This window comes from Primulina eburnea, chromosome 6 (genome assembly GCF_022965805.1).
Source record: "Primulina eburnea isolate SZY01 chromosome 6, ASM2296580v1, whole genome shotgun sequence".
NCBI lineage: Eukaryota > Viridiplantae > Streptophyta > Magnoliopsida > Lamiales > Gesneriaceae > Primulina > Primulina eburnea.
In genome coordinates this window covers 21305044-21315953 of record NC_133106.1, presented here as the reverse complement: position 1 = coordinate 21315953, position 10910 = coordinate 21305044, and the positions used below count along the sequence as shown (strand labels likewise).

Genomic DNA, 10910 nt, shown 5'->3' with positions numbered 1-10910 from the left:
AACTCAAAAAAAAAAAAAAAATTGGGTTTATTTGGGATCCTGCTCTTTGCTCTGCTCCTCTTCTTCGTCTGGAAGAGAAGCTGCTGCCTTCTCTAAGTCTGGAAAGCCTTCCCGGTCAGCTGGAACCAAACCCGCCTCCTCGAATTGCTCCAGGCACTTGTTGAAGCCTTGTTCAAAGTATGGGAAGGCCTTAGCTAGCATCAGCTTAAACTCGGGAGATTTTAGAAAGTTATTCATTTGCTCCTCCTGAGCAGTCTTAAGAAGGGATACAACAGCCTGGAGACCCTCAGCTCGGGCACGGGAAGACTCGGCTTCCTCCCTCAATGCTTGTGTCTCCGCTCGGGCCGCTGCCAGCTCGGCCCGTACCATATCCATATGTTGCTCCCAGACAACCCTCTCTCGAGCCAACACATGCTCGTGAAGCTCGCTCAAGCGATCCACCTCTTCTCGGAGTTTGGCATGCGTCTCCTAAGCCGAGGTAGCCCGAGCATTGGCCCCTTTAGCTACAGTAGCTACTCACTCATAAGAATGTACGAGCATCTGCAAGCCCTGAAAATATTGTTTCAATTTGGGATAAAGCCACAGAGTTTAAAGGAAGAGAGGGAGAGAGAGGAACTAAGGAGGGGTTACTATTTCACGAACTTACAGAAAACACCCTGGACGTCCCCTCACAGAGAAGCATGTTGGGATGGAGTCCCTGAAGGTGTGCCACCTCGTCAGGGCGCAGAAGACTTCGGATCATTTTTAGAAGGTCCGAACTGATATCTTCCCCAAAAATGTTGGGAATAACCCAAGGCCTTCCCCCAGAAGGCCCAGCGGAAGAACCAGTCATAGGAGGAGACCTGGCGATCTCTTCGACCTCATCCTCCACTACCATCGGCTCTTGGATGGCCTTCCTCTTTCGCTGATTAAGAGGAGTTGGATCCTCTTCGGCAGCAGGGACGATGGATTATTCCCGGGGAAGAATGGGTTCCTCCCGAACCATCACTTCTGTTTTTTCCCGGCGTCCTTCAATTTCCCGGGCTTCGGCCAACGCCCGAGCTTGGTGTTCTTCCTCCTCCTGGTCTTCCCGAGCCTTTTTCTCGTCCCGGGCTTTCTTCTGTTCGGCTTTTCTCTTGGCCGCGGCCTCCTGGAAACTCGCCCTGATCATGTCTTCGGCTACATTACAAAATCAAGCATGTCAGATAACCAAGCATGCGAAGGATACATCCAAGAAAATAATGGCGAGATAATAATTTACCAGCCTGCGACCCAGGGTGATTGAACTCATCTATTATCCTATCCACGGGGTCTTCAGGCCGGGACCCAATCCCATAATAAATCAAGTTGTCCCCCCCAATTAATACCGAAGAAAGATAAGATTGTTTTTCTAGGGTCTCCCAGGCTTGAACAAAAAGGGGGAGGAATTTGTAGTCCCGGGGAAGCTTGGGTTGAGAGGGCATAACAGAAAGGAAGCCTAAGGCACTTGAAGGGAGAGTTGGGAAATGAAGAAAGAAAAATTTTTTCTTCCACCCTTTCAGAGAGGAAGGGATATCGGACAAGAACCGATGATGCATCCGGGCCATGAAAGAAAAAACCCCATCATTAAACCGACAAGAGTAAAAATAATGAAAAATGGAAGAATTGATGGGAAGTTGTTTCATACGGAACAACACAATAGTTGCAGCCATAATGCGAAAAGCATTAGGATGTAGATGGTTGAGGGAAAGGTTGAAAAATCGAGAAACTCCTTCAAAGAAGTGATGTACCGGGAAGCGGAGACCACTCTTAAGCTGCTCAAGAAAGAAAGCATGGTATCCGGGCGGAGGGGTATCAGGGGTGATCATTCGGTCCGGGAATCCTGATTTCATAAGAGGAGGGAATGGATCCCAGAGACCGGATTTCTCCTAAGCTACTCGGGCGAAGGGTGGAAGTCACAGTGGAAAACCAAAAGGGCCCTGCTATTTTCTCTTTTCCCTTGCTCGGGGAACCCAGAGGTCGGGAGGAAGACGCTTTAGCAGCCTTCTTGGGTAGGGGTCGAGAGGAAATAGTAGGGACACCCCTCGGAATTTGGACAGATTGTTCGGAAGGGGTGGGGGAATTGTCCTCCGATCGACCTCTAACATTCTTACCGGAGGTAGAGGAGGTAGAGTTGGACATGATGAAAAAGAAGGGGCAAATAAGATACGAGAAAAGAAAAACTTACTGAAAAGAAGCGAAAGTGGTGGTTGGGAGCCGGAGAGGTCGCCAGAGAGATCTACGTAACAGAAAAACCCGAAAGAAGAATTTGGCAGAGCTTCGCTACAAAATGAATTTGCAAGTGATTTTTGGGAAAATCGGTGAACTGCTATATATAGGGGAAAAAAGAAATCTATACCGTTGATCCGAAATAGATTGGACGGGCCAGATTAGCCTTGTAAATTGAGCGGCATGATTAGGCGGGAAATTTGAAAAGACAGGTGCTGGAGTCGAGGCGTCGTGATTATTTATTTGCTCGGAATGCGTACAGACTCTGACAACACGTCAGCAGAAAGTCTGTCATTATGACTACACATTGATTACCCGGGGAACGCAAATAAGAAAAGAATTTCAAGCCCGGGAGACTTGAGGCCCCGACATTCTATGATAAGTTTTAAACCAATCTTTTCAACTTTTCGATTATTAGTTATTAGGTCTGTTCGTGTTAATCCACTTGCAGAAAATCAAAAGAACACGAGAGGCAATAATTAAGAATTTTATTAAGGAAATGGTCGGCGTCGTATTACAGATATTTCAGAGGCCACACGACCTTTCCATTCATCCATCCAGTCGGTAACTTCCTGGATATGAAGGTTGGTAAAGGACTCGGTGTTCGAGATCTTGTTTAAATGATGTCATTCTTCCATAACATGGCATGCAGCAGCTTCTGATCGGTCAACAAATCTACAATTCGAGCTACCCCTAGCTCTCGTCTGTATTTCCTCATTACTAACCTTTGAGCACGGGTAAGGACCGCACCGTTCAGGTGTAAGAGGCCGATGAATTGAAGTTTGTGCCAAGTACATATGACCTTGGCCAAGTTATACTCGTGAACAGTCCTTTTAAAATTCTCCACGTAAGGACGCAACTCGGTCGGTATCTGACTTTGTGCACCAATGGAGGAAACGGTACTGCTGCAGGTACTAGAATCGCTTGAGCTCGACATTATTCTGCTAATGCAGATGCATTTCGTCCACAGGCTTATTTATAGAGGGAGGGGGCGTTTAATATGAAGAAATTCGAAGGGCCTCGAGCTACTCGAAGCATACCGTCATTTATTTGGAAAAAGAGAGTTCATCAAGACCACTAATATACATACACGTGGATGATCAGTAAATGCCTCGGAAGTCGCATCAGGTAGGCAAAAGGGCATATGCGGTTATCGAAGCGTCTCAGAATATGAGAAGTTTTCTGAGCCAAGATTTAATGATGATTCATGCATAATTATGACTACCATGATTCGGGAGATTAAAAGTCCTGACGTCTCGTCACTATCTCGGGAAATATGAAGAACCGGCATGATGTTCTAAGCCAGGGGTATTAAAACCGGTAATCAATCATTTCGATTATTAATCAGGTATCTTATCCAATTTAATAGTGTGCACCCGATAGTGAAAATTAAATCAAGGCCTCAAAAAGTAAAGAACAGAGATGAACAGAAGATGCATTTTATTTACTGAAGTGTGTTTTTGCGGACTACATTGAAGTATTCTTCCTCTATAAAAAAATGACCACATGGTCCTCCACTTTCTTAACTCGCTGGTGGACGTCTTGAGAAAGCTATCAGAGCCCGTGATGTCCGAAAGGATTTTCCTCTCCTTGAGCAGCATCAGTTGGTATACATAGTCGCCTTCGAAAATGTTCACCTTCTCGGTGACATTTAGGCGTTCCCGGTACTTCTCCATCTTTACCACCAGTCTCGAAGCATTAGCTTCGCCGGCTTCGTAAAGAAATTGTAATCTCTGGAGCTTCTCCCAGTAGTGGATAATTTTTTGGAATACCTCATCTTCCATCTCAGCTTTTCTCTTCTCGGATAATTCATGCGAAATTTTCTCCATGTCAAGAGTCTTCGGGTTACTTGAACTCGCCATTTGATTTTCCAGATAACAAGCTGATCGTTGTAATTTTAGAGAAAGGATGATGCTATATATAGGAGTAAGGGGCTAGTCGCAATCGTTGATCTCTTGATACGTGGACGGTTAAGATGGGTATGGGAAGTTGTACCAAACAGTTGAAAAGACGTGTACAAATATCGAAATATTACGATAATCCTCCTCGAGAGCATAAAATACTTTGGATAAGGTTGCAATATAAGACATGTCTCAACAACGTACAAGTATCAGTACACTACAGTCAGCCAGAAAGCGTGTTAAAGTGATTTTCCTGACCGGGCACGTGGGACCAATCGGGACAGCGAGTAGACTCTAGCCCGACTATTTAAGAAGGGAGTGAAGATGCCCCGATATGTCCCGGGCCATTGATAGTGTAGTGACCCGTTCCAGAATCACCTACTAATCAAGAACTAAGCATGCAATTAACCTAATTAACAATAATCAGAGATAACAGCGGAAATAGTCAACAAAAATAATGGTTATACAACTCAATCGAAGTCTAGAATAACTCCAAATAAAAATACCCAAACAACCATATCGAATCAAAACAATACCGATAAACTAAACCCACCAGCTACTCAACGTCCTCCTCCTGCTCCTCCTGAGCTGTCCAACCTGAGGCCTGCCCCGTGGGAATGGGGTGTCCAAGATAAACAAAACCGAGGACGTGAGCGATAAGAACGCCCAGTACAAAAGTATGAGTATACAAACCTATATGAAATGCACATGCTATGATCATGATACCGGGGTAGTCAAGAAACAGGAGTCACAAAAGGATCTCAACAATGCTCAGTCTAGAGGCGCCAAGTGGATAGTGCCGCGCGGTACACCTCTGGGTCACTGCATCCACTACAAGACAGACGTGGACCTAAAATGTCCCGGACCACCGAAGCCCTCCCGACCCGTCGGCCACTGTGTACTCTCGGTGTCCATGCGTCCACAAGACAGGGCTGAGCGGCCCCAAGATATAGCTTATCTCGAAAGAGATACAGCTCAACAGTAAAGGCTATCTCGAAGGAGAATACGGCTCAACATGAAATGCAACGTGCAGTAATAAACGTGACATAATAGCATGCGTCATATGACATATAACAATGCAGCAAATAATCATGCAACACATATATGAATGTATACTCAACCAGGATATCTCGGATAGTACTTTCGTACCTCTATCACAGCAATCCTAATTCACTGGAACAACTAGGTCCCGGGATCTCCCGGGTCATGGGGCATGCTTGTGAACGGTGCCCGGGTCAGGGCAGAATATTTTCAAGTTGAACGTGACAGCAAACGCTCACATCCTGGGTTATGGGTTTGCCTAGGACGTGACGCCCGAGTTCTGGCACGGTTACCCGAGAAGTTTTCTCCTCTGCCACCTCGATGCGGGGGGAGCATTTAATTGCGTTGACTTGATAGAGCACACATACAGCCGACCTATCCCTGATTAATATTAATGGCTGACAGGACAGATGGGACATGATTAGCGTATGATTTGACAATGTCAGAACAATAGGGTACAATCAGCCACCCTACTATATTTAATGCTCACGCGCAAAAAACGAGGTCATCATTGCTTCCTCTACTATAAATACCAGGTTTCTTATTCGCATTTATCATCTACTCAGATATTAATTGACATTTAATACTCTCATTTACTACACACCAATCATCACAGCCATCACTTGGCTACATTGATTTTATTGCTTGAGTACCCTGCTGACTTAAGCATCGGAGTGGTCACGCCGGACACCCTTCCGGCGCCCATTCACTGTGGTTATTTTTCTTGTTCGCAGGTCCCTCAAAGTATTCAAGAAGTCACAATCTAGGTCCTTGCGTCTAACTCATATTTCCTTCGATATTTTTGATAGTTTACCAGGCAGAGTTCCCGACCCGACTCGACCATTTCGCCCGGGTTGCATCATCATCCTTGCACTTGTCATCTCTTAGTTTCACATCTTTGATAAGGTAACTTCTTAATGTGAATCATCTCTTCTTTTCTTGAAGGCATCATGATGTCTATCCATATCACTGGAACCTTCTCTTCTGAGGCGCTGATGATAGGACTCGTTTTTACGTGTTTTTAGTGTTGGTTTTGAGTCGCATTCATGCATCATATTAGTTTGTTTTATTTTAATTTTGCATTTCTTTTAGCATTATCTAGCATGTGATTGATCTCGTGTATTTTGTGGTTATTTTGTAGGAATTGAACCAAAAAGTGGGAGAAAATTTGTCAAAATATCGAAGAGGATTCGCTAGGGCGGTCAAAAGTGACCGCCCCAGCGAGCATTTTGGTCTGGCCGAGGATTTTATGCGCAAGTGTCTCGCTAGGGCGGTCAAAAGTGACCGCCCCAGCGAAACCAGGGACATGCTCAAGGAAATTTATGTGAGGACCTCTCGCTAGATCAGCCGGCCTTTTGAGATTTTTTATCATATTTTTCATCACTTTTCTGGGAGGAGAGGCTAGAGAAAGGAGATTTCGAAGACCTCGAGATTTCCACGCGTCGTGGCCGTCATCCATCGTCATCTTTAGTATTTTCATTATTCAGTATTTTATTTCTTACATTGATTGTTGGTTTTTATCATGAATTTCAGTAGCTAAACTCTAGATTTGTTGGGATTTGAGGGGATCCTACCCCGTACTCAGGTGTTTAACATTATTTCTCGACGTTTTTATTAGTGATTTGTTTATGCTATTGTTCTTTCTTGTTTCAATCGAAGCCTAGCTAACTTCCTTTGATTATTTCATGTTGTTGATGATTTCGATAGAACAATTAACAATAGGATCAAATAGTATAAACCACGGATTTACAATTTTAGTAGATATACGGAATTGGGTACGTGTCGATAGTGATAGTTCACCCGGATGAAAGCTAGTGGATTCCATAGAATGTAATGCAATCTTGAACTGTTAAATAATTGAGGACACTTGAGTACTGCATTTTTATGATTAGTATTAATATAGCTCGACAGAGTATATTAGTTAGTCTAGGGAATTCCGTCGAATGCACGAGTAAAAGTCGAGTGTAATTATTTAAACACGAGTGGTAGGTGAACTGCTAATTCCCAACAAATTCATTTCTCAATTGATTTAATCCAAATTAATCATTGCTCTCTTGAATACGTTTTCTTTGCATTTTAATTATTTAGTTGTTTAATTTACATTAGTTTAATCATCAACTCATTTTATCGTTGCTAAAGAAATTTTACTTGAAAATAAAAAATAGTGTAACGCAGTCCTTGTGGAACGATACTCGTATTCACTTACGTTTATTATAACTTGACTATCGTGCACTTGCGATATTTAAATCGAGCTTTCATTTATAAAATAAATTTTGGGACTATTCACGGTGCAAGTTTTGCTCGATCAAGTTTTTGGCGCCGTTGCCGGGGACTGTTGATTCACAATTTTTAGTTTTCATTTAAATTCTTTAGTATTATTTATTTTATTGTTATTTGATACTCTCATTGTGTTGCAGATTTTTCTTGTGGTGTATGCGAAGATCACTCGAGTTTAAGCTTGAGCCTTTTGACCCCGAGATTGAACGCACAGCTAGACGTCGACTACAGCAGCAAAGAGCGAAGGAAAGAATGGAAGACGAGCTACACAGAGAGGAGCCAAGGCGTATACCGATGATGGATTATGCACAGCCGTCTCTTGATGGAGCACGTCCAAGCATCGTAAGACCAGTCATCCGAGCTAATCAGTTTGAGATCAAGCCAGCTATCATTCAGATGATTCAGAACACTGTCCAATTTGGGGGAAGTGCACTTGACGACCCTAATTCTCATATAGCTGACTTTCTTGAAATTTGTGATACTTTTAAGTTTAATGGCGTGTCTGATGATGCTGTTCGTTTGCGTTTATTTCCATTTTCACTGAGAGATAAAGCTAAGTCGTGGTTAAACTGTTTGCCTGTAGGGTCTATTACTACATGGGAGGATATGGCAAAGGCATTCCTGATCAAGTACTTTCCTCCGTCGAAGACTATGAAGCTTAGAGCCGACATTACTACTTTTGCTCAATATGAGCAAGAGTCACTTTACGAGGCATGGGAGCGCTACAAGGACTTGTTGAGGAGATGTCCACACCATGAGCTGCCTCTTGGGTTAGTTGTTCAAACTTTCTACTACGGTCTGCTTACTCCTAACCGTACTATGATAGATGCTGCTGCCTGTGGTAACTTACTGAGAAAAACGGCTGAGGAAGGATATGAGTTATTGGAGGAGATGGCTGCCAGTAGCTATCATCCTCAGTCTGATAGGCAGAGACGAGGTGCTGGAGTTAATCAAGTTAATGATTTGTCGGCGGTTTCAGCACAGTTAGAGGCTTTGAATAGAAAGATTGATGGGATGAGCATGAGTGGGTCGGCTATGCGTCTGCAAGAAATTTTCTGTGATAAGTGTGGGGGTGAGCATGACGTGCAGGATTGCCAAGATGGCAATCCATTCTATGTGCCTGAGGGAGCACCGGTAAAACAAGTGGGATTCCAGAACCGTCCTAGAAATGACCCTTATTCGAACACATATAATCCGGGATGGAGGAATCACCCAAACTTTTCATGGGGAGGTCAAAACAACCAAAATCGCCAACAAAGAGGTCCACCGTATGGGATGCACCAAGGATTCAAGCCAGAACCGCCTCGGGAGGAGAAGTCCAATTTAGAGCAAATGATGACTAAATTTATTTCTGCAACAGAGACGAGATTTCAGAACCAAGATGCATCCATAAAGGGGTTAGAGAATCAAATTGGACAATTGGCTAAGTTGATTGCTAATAGGGAGCAAGGAGCTTTGCCAAGCAACACGGAAACTAACCCAAGAGAACATGTGAATGCTGTGGAATTGCGTAGTGGAAAAGCACTCGAGTCTAATGAGGAAAAGACCAAGCACGGTGAGGATGAGGTGGAAAATCGAGGAGGTAAGTCTTCTAACTCTACATCTACACCTATTGCACAGAATAAATTTTTATCCCTCCACCTTTTCCTGCAGCAATGAAGAAAGCTAAATTAGATGCACAATTTGGTAAATTTCTTGAGATATTTAAAAAATTGCATATTAGCATTCCTTTTGCTGATGCTTTATTGAATATGCCAAGTTATGCAAAATTCTTGAAAGATATCTTAGCAAATAAGCGGAAGCTAGAAGATCATATGACGGTGAATTTGACTGAAAATTGCTCCGCTTTAGTTCAAAACAAGATGCCTCCTAAGCAAAAAGATCCAGGGAGTTTCTCTATACCTTGCATTATTGGTGACATTAATTTTCATAAAGCTCTATGTGATCTTGGTGCGAGTATTAATCTGATGCCTTTTTCTATGTTTAGGAGACTGGGATTAGGTGAACCCAAGCCAACTAGGATGTCGTTGCAGCTGGCTGACAGATCTGTCAAGTATCCACGTGGGATTATCGAAGATGTTTTGGTGAAAGTGGATAAGTTTATTTTTCCTGCAGATTTTGTGGTACTTGACATGGAGGAAGATTTAGAGATGCCTTTAATCCTAGGGAGACCGTTTCTGGCTACAGGGAAAGCACTGATTGATGTTGAAGAGGGGAAATTGAGACTGAGAGTTGGAGAAGAAGAAATTATTTTTGATGTCTTCAATACTCTCAAGCACACAATGCACAATGATAGTTGTTTTCGTATTGATGTCTTGGATTCTCTCGTTTGTGATTTTATGCAGGATGGATTGAAAGAACCATTGGAGGCCACTCTCACTACTGAAAAGCAGGAGGACGAGCTAGACGAGGAAAAGATGGAGATGGTAGCTCACTTGAATGTCATTCCACCTTGGAGAAAGCAAGTGAGGACTTAGACTAGAGGAATTGGGAGACAGAAAAGATTTAATGCCTCAAAAGTCAAGCCTAGAGGAGCCACCTACTGTGGAGCTCAAACCACTACCTCCACATCTCAAGTACGTATATTTAGGAGAAAATAATAAATTGCCTGTTATTATTTCCTCTTCTTTGACAGATGATATGGAGAGTAAGCTCTTGGGAGTCCTCAAGGAGCATAAAGGAGCATTCGCTTGGAAGGTTTCGGACATAAAAGGGATAAGTCCTTCGATCTGCATGCACAAAATTCTGATGGAAGATAAATACTCACCTCTAGCACAACCACAAAGGAGACTCAATCCAAAGATGCAAGAGGTAGTAAAAGCTGAAATAATTAAACTTCTGGATGCAGGTATTATCTATCCTATATCTGATAGTGCGTGGGTAAGTCATGTACAATGTATGCCTAAAAAGGGTGGGATTACTGTTATTACTAATGAAAAAAATGAGTTGATTCCCACTAGAACTGTTACGGGTTGGCGTGTGTGCATAGATTATAGGAAATTGAATGATGCAACCTGTAAAGATCACTTTCCCTTGCCATTTATGGATCAAATGATTGAACGATTAGCAGGTCATGAATTTTATTGCTTTTTAGATTGATATTCGGGATACAATCAAATCACAATTGCACCTGAGGACCAAGAGAAAACTACTTTCACTTGCCCTTATGGTACTTTTGTGTTTAGGCGTATGCCCTTTGGTTTATGCAATGCACCTGCAACATTTCAAAGATGCATGACCGCTATCTTTCATGACATGATTGAAAATTTCCTTGAAATTTTTATGGATGATTTCTCTATTTTTGGCTCCTCATTTAATGAATGTTTAGAGAATTTGAACTTGGTGTTAATTAGATGTGAAGAGAGCAATTTGGTGTTAAATTGAGAGAAGTGTCATTTTATGGTTCAAGAGGGGATTGTGTTAGGATACAAGGTATCAGAGAATGGAATTGAGGTCGACAAGGCC

The 10910-nt window shown here is 42.9% G+C and overlaps 1 non-coding gene across 1 annotated transcript; it reads right to left on the bottom strand.

Annotated features, from left to right (window-relative positions):
* Nucleotides 1–8099: 8099 nt before the first annotated feature.
* Nucleotides 8100–8206, bottom strand: LOC140835575 (small nucleolar RNA R71). Its single transcript, XR_012118899.1, has one exon. It is a non-coding gene; the product is annotated as a small nucleolar RNA R71 (small nucleolar RNA).
* Nucleotides 8207–10910: the final 2704 nt, after the last annotated feature.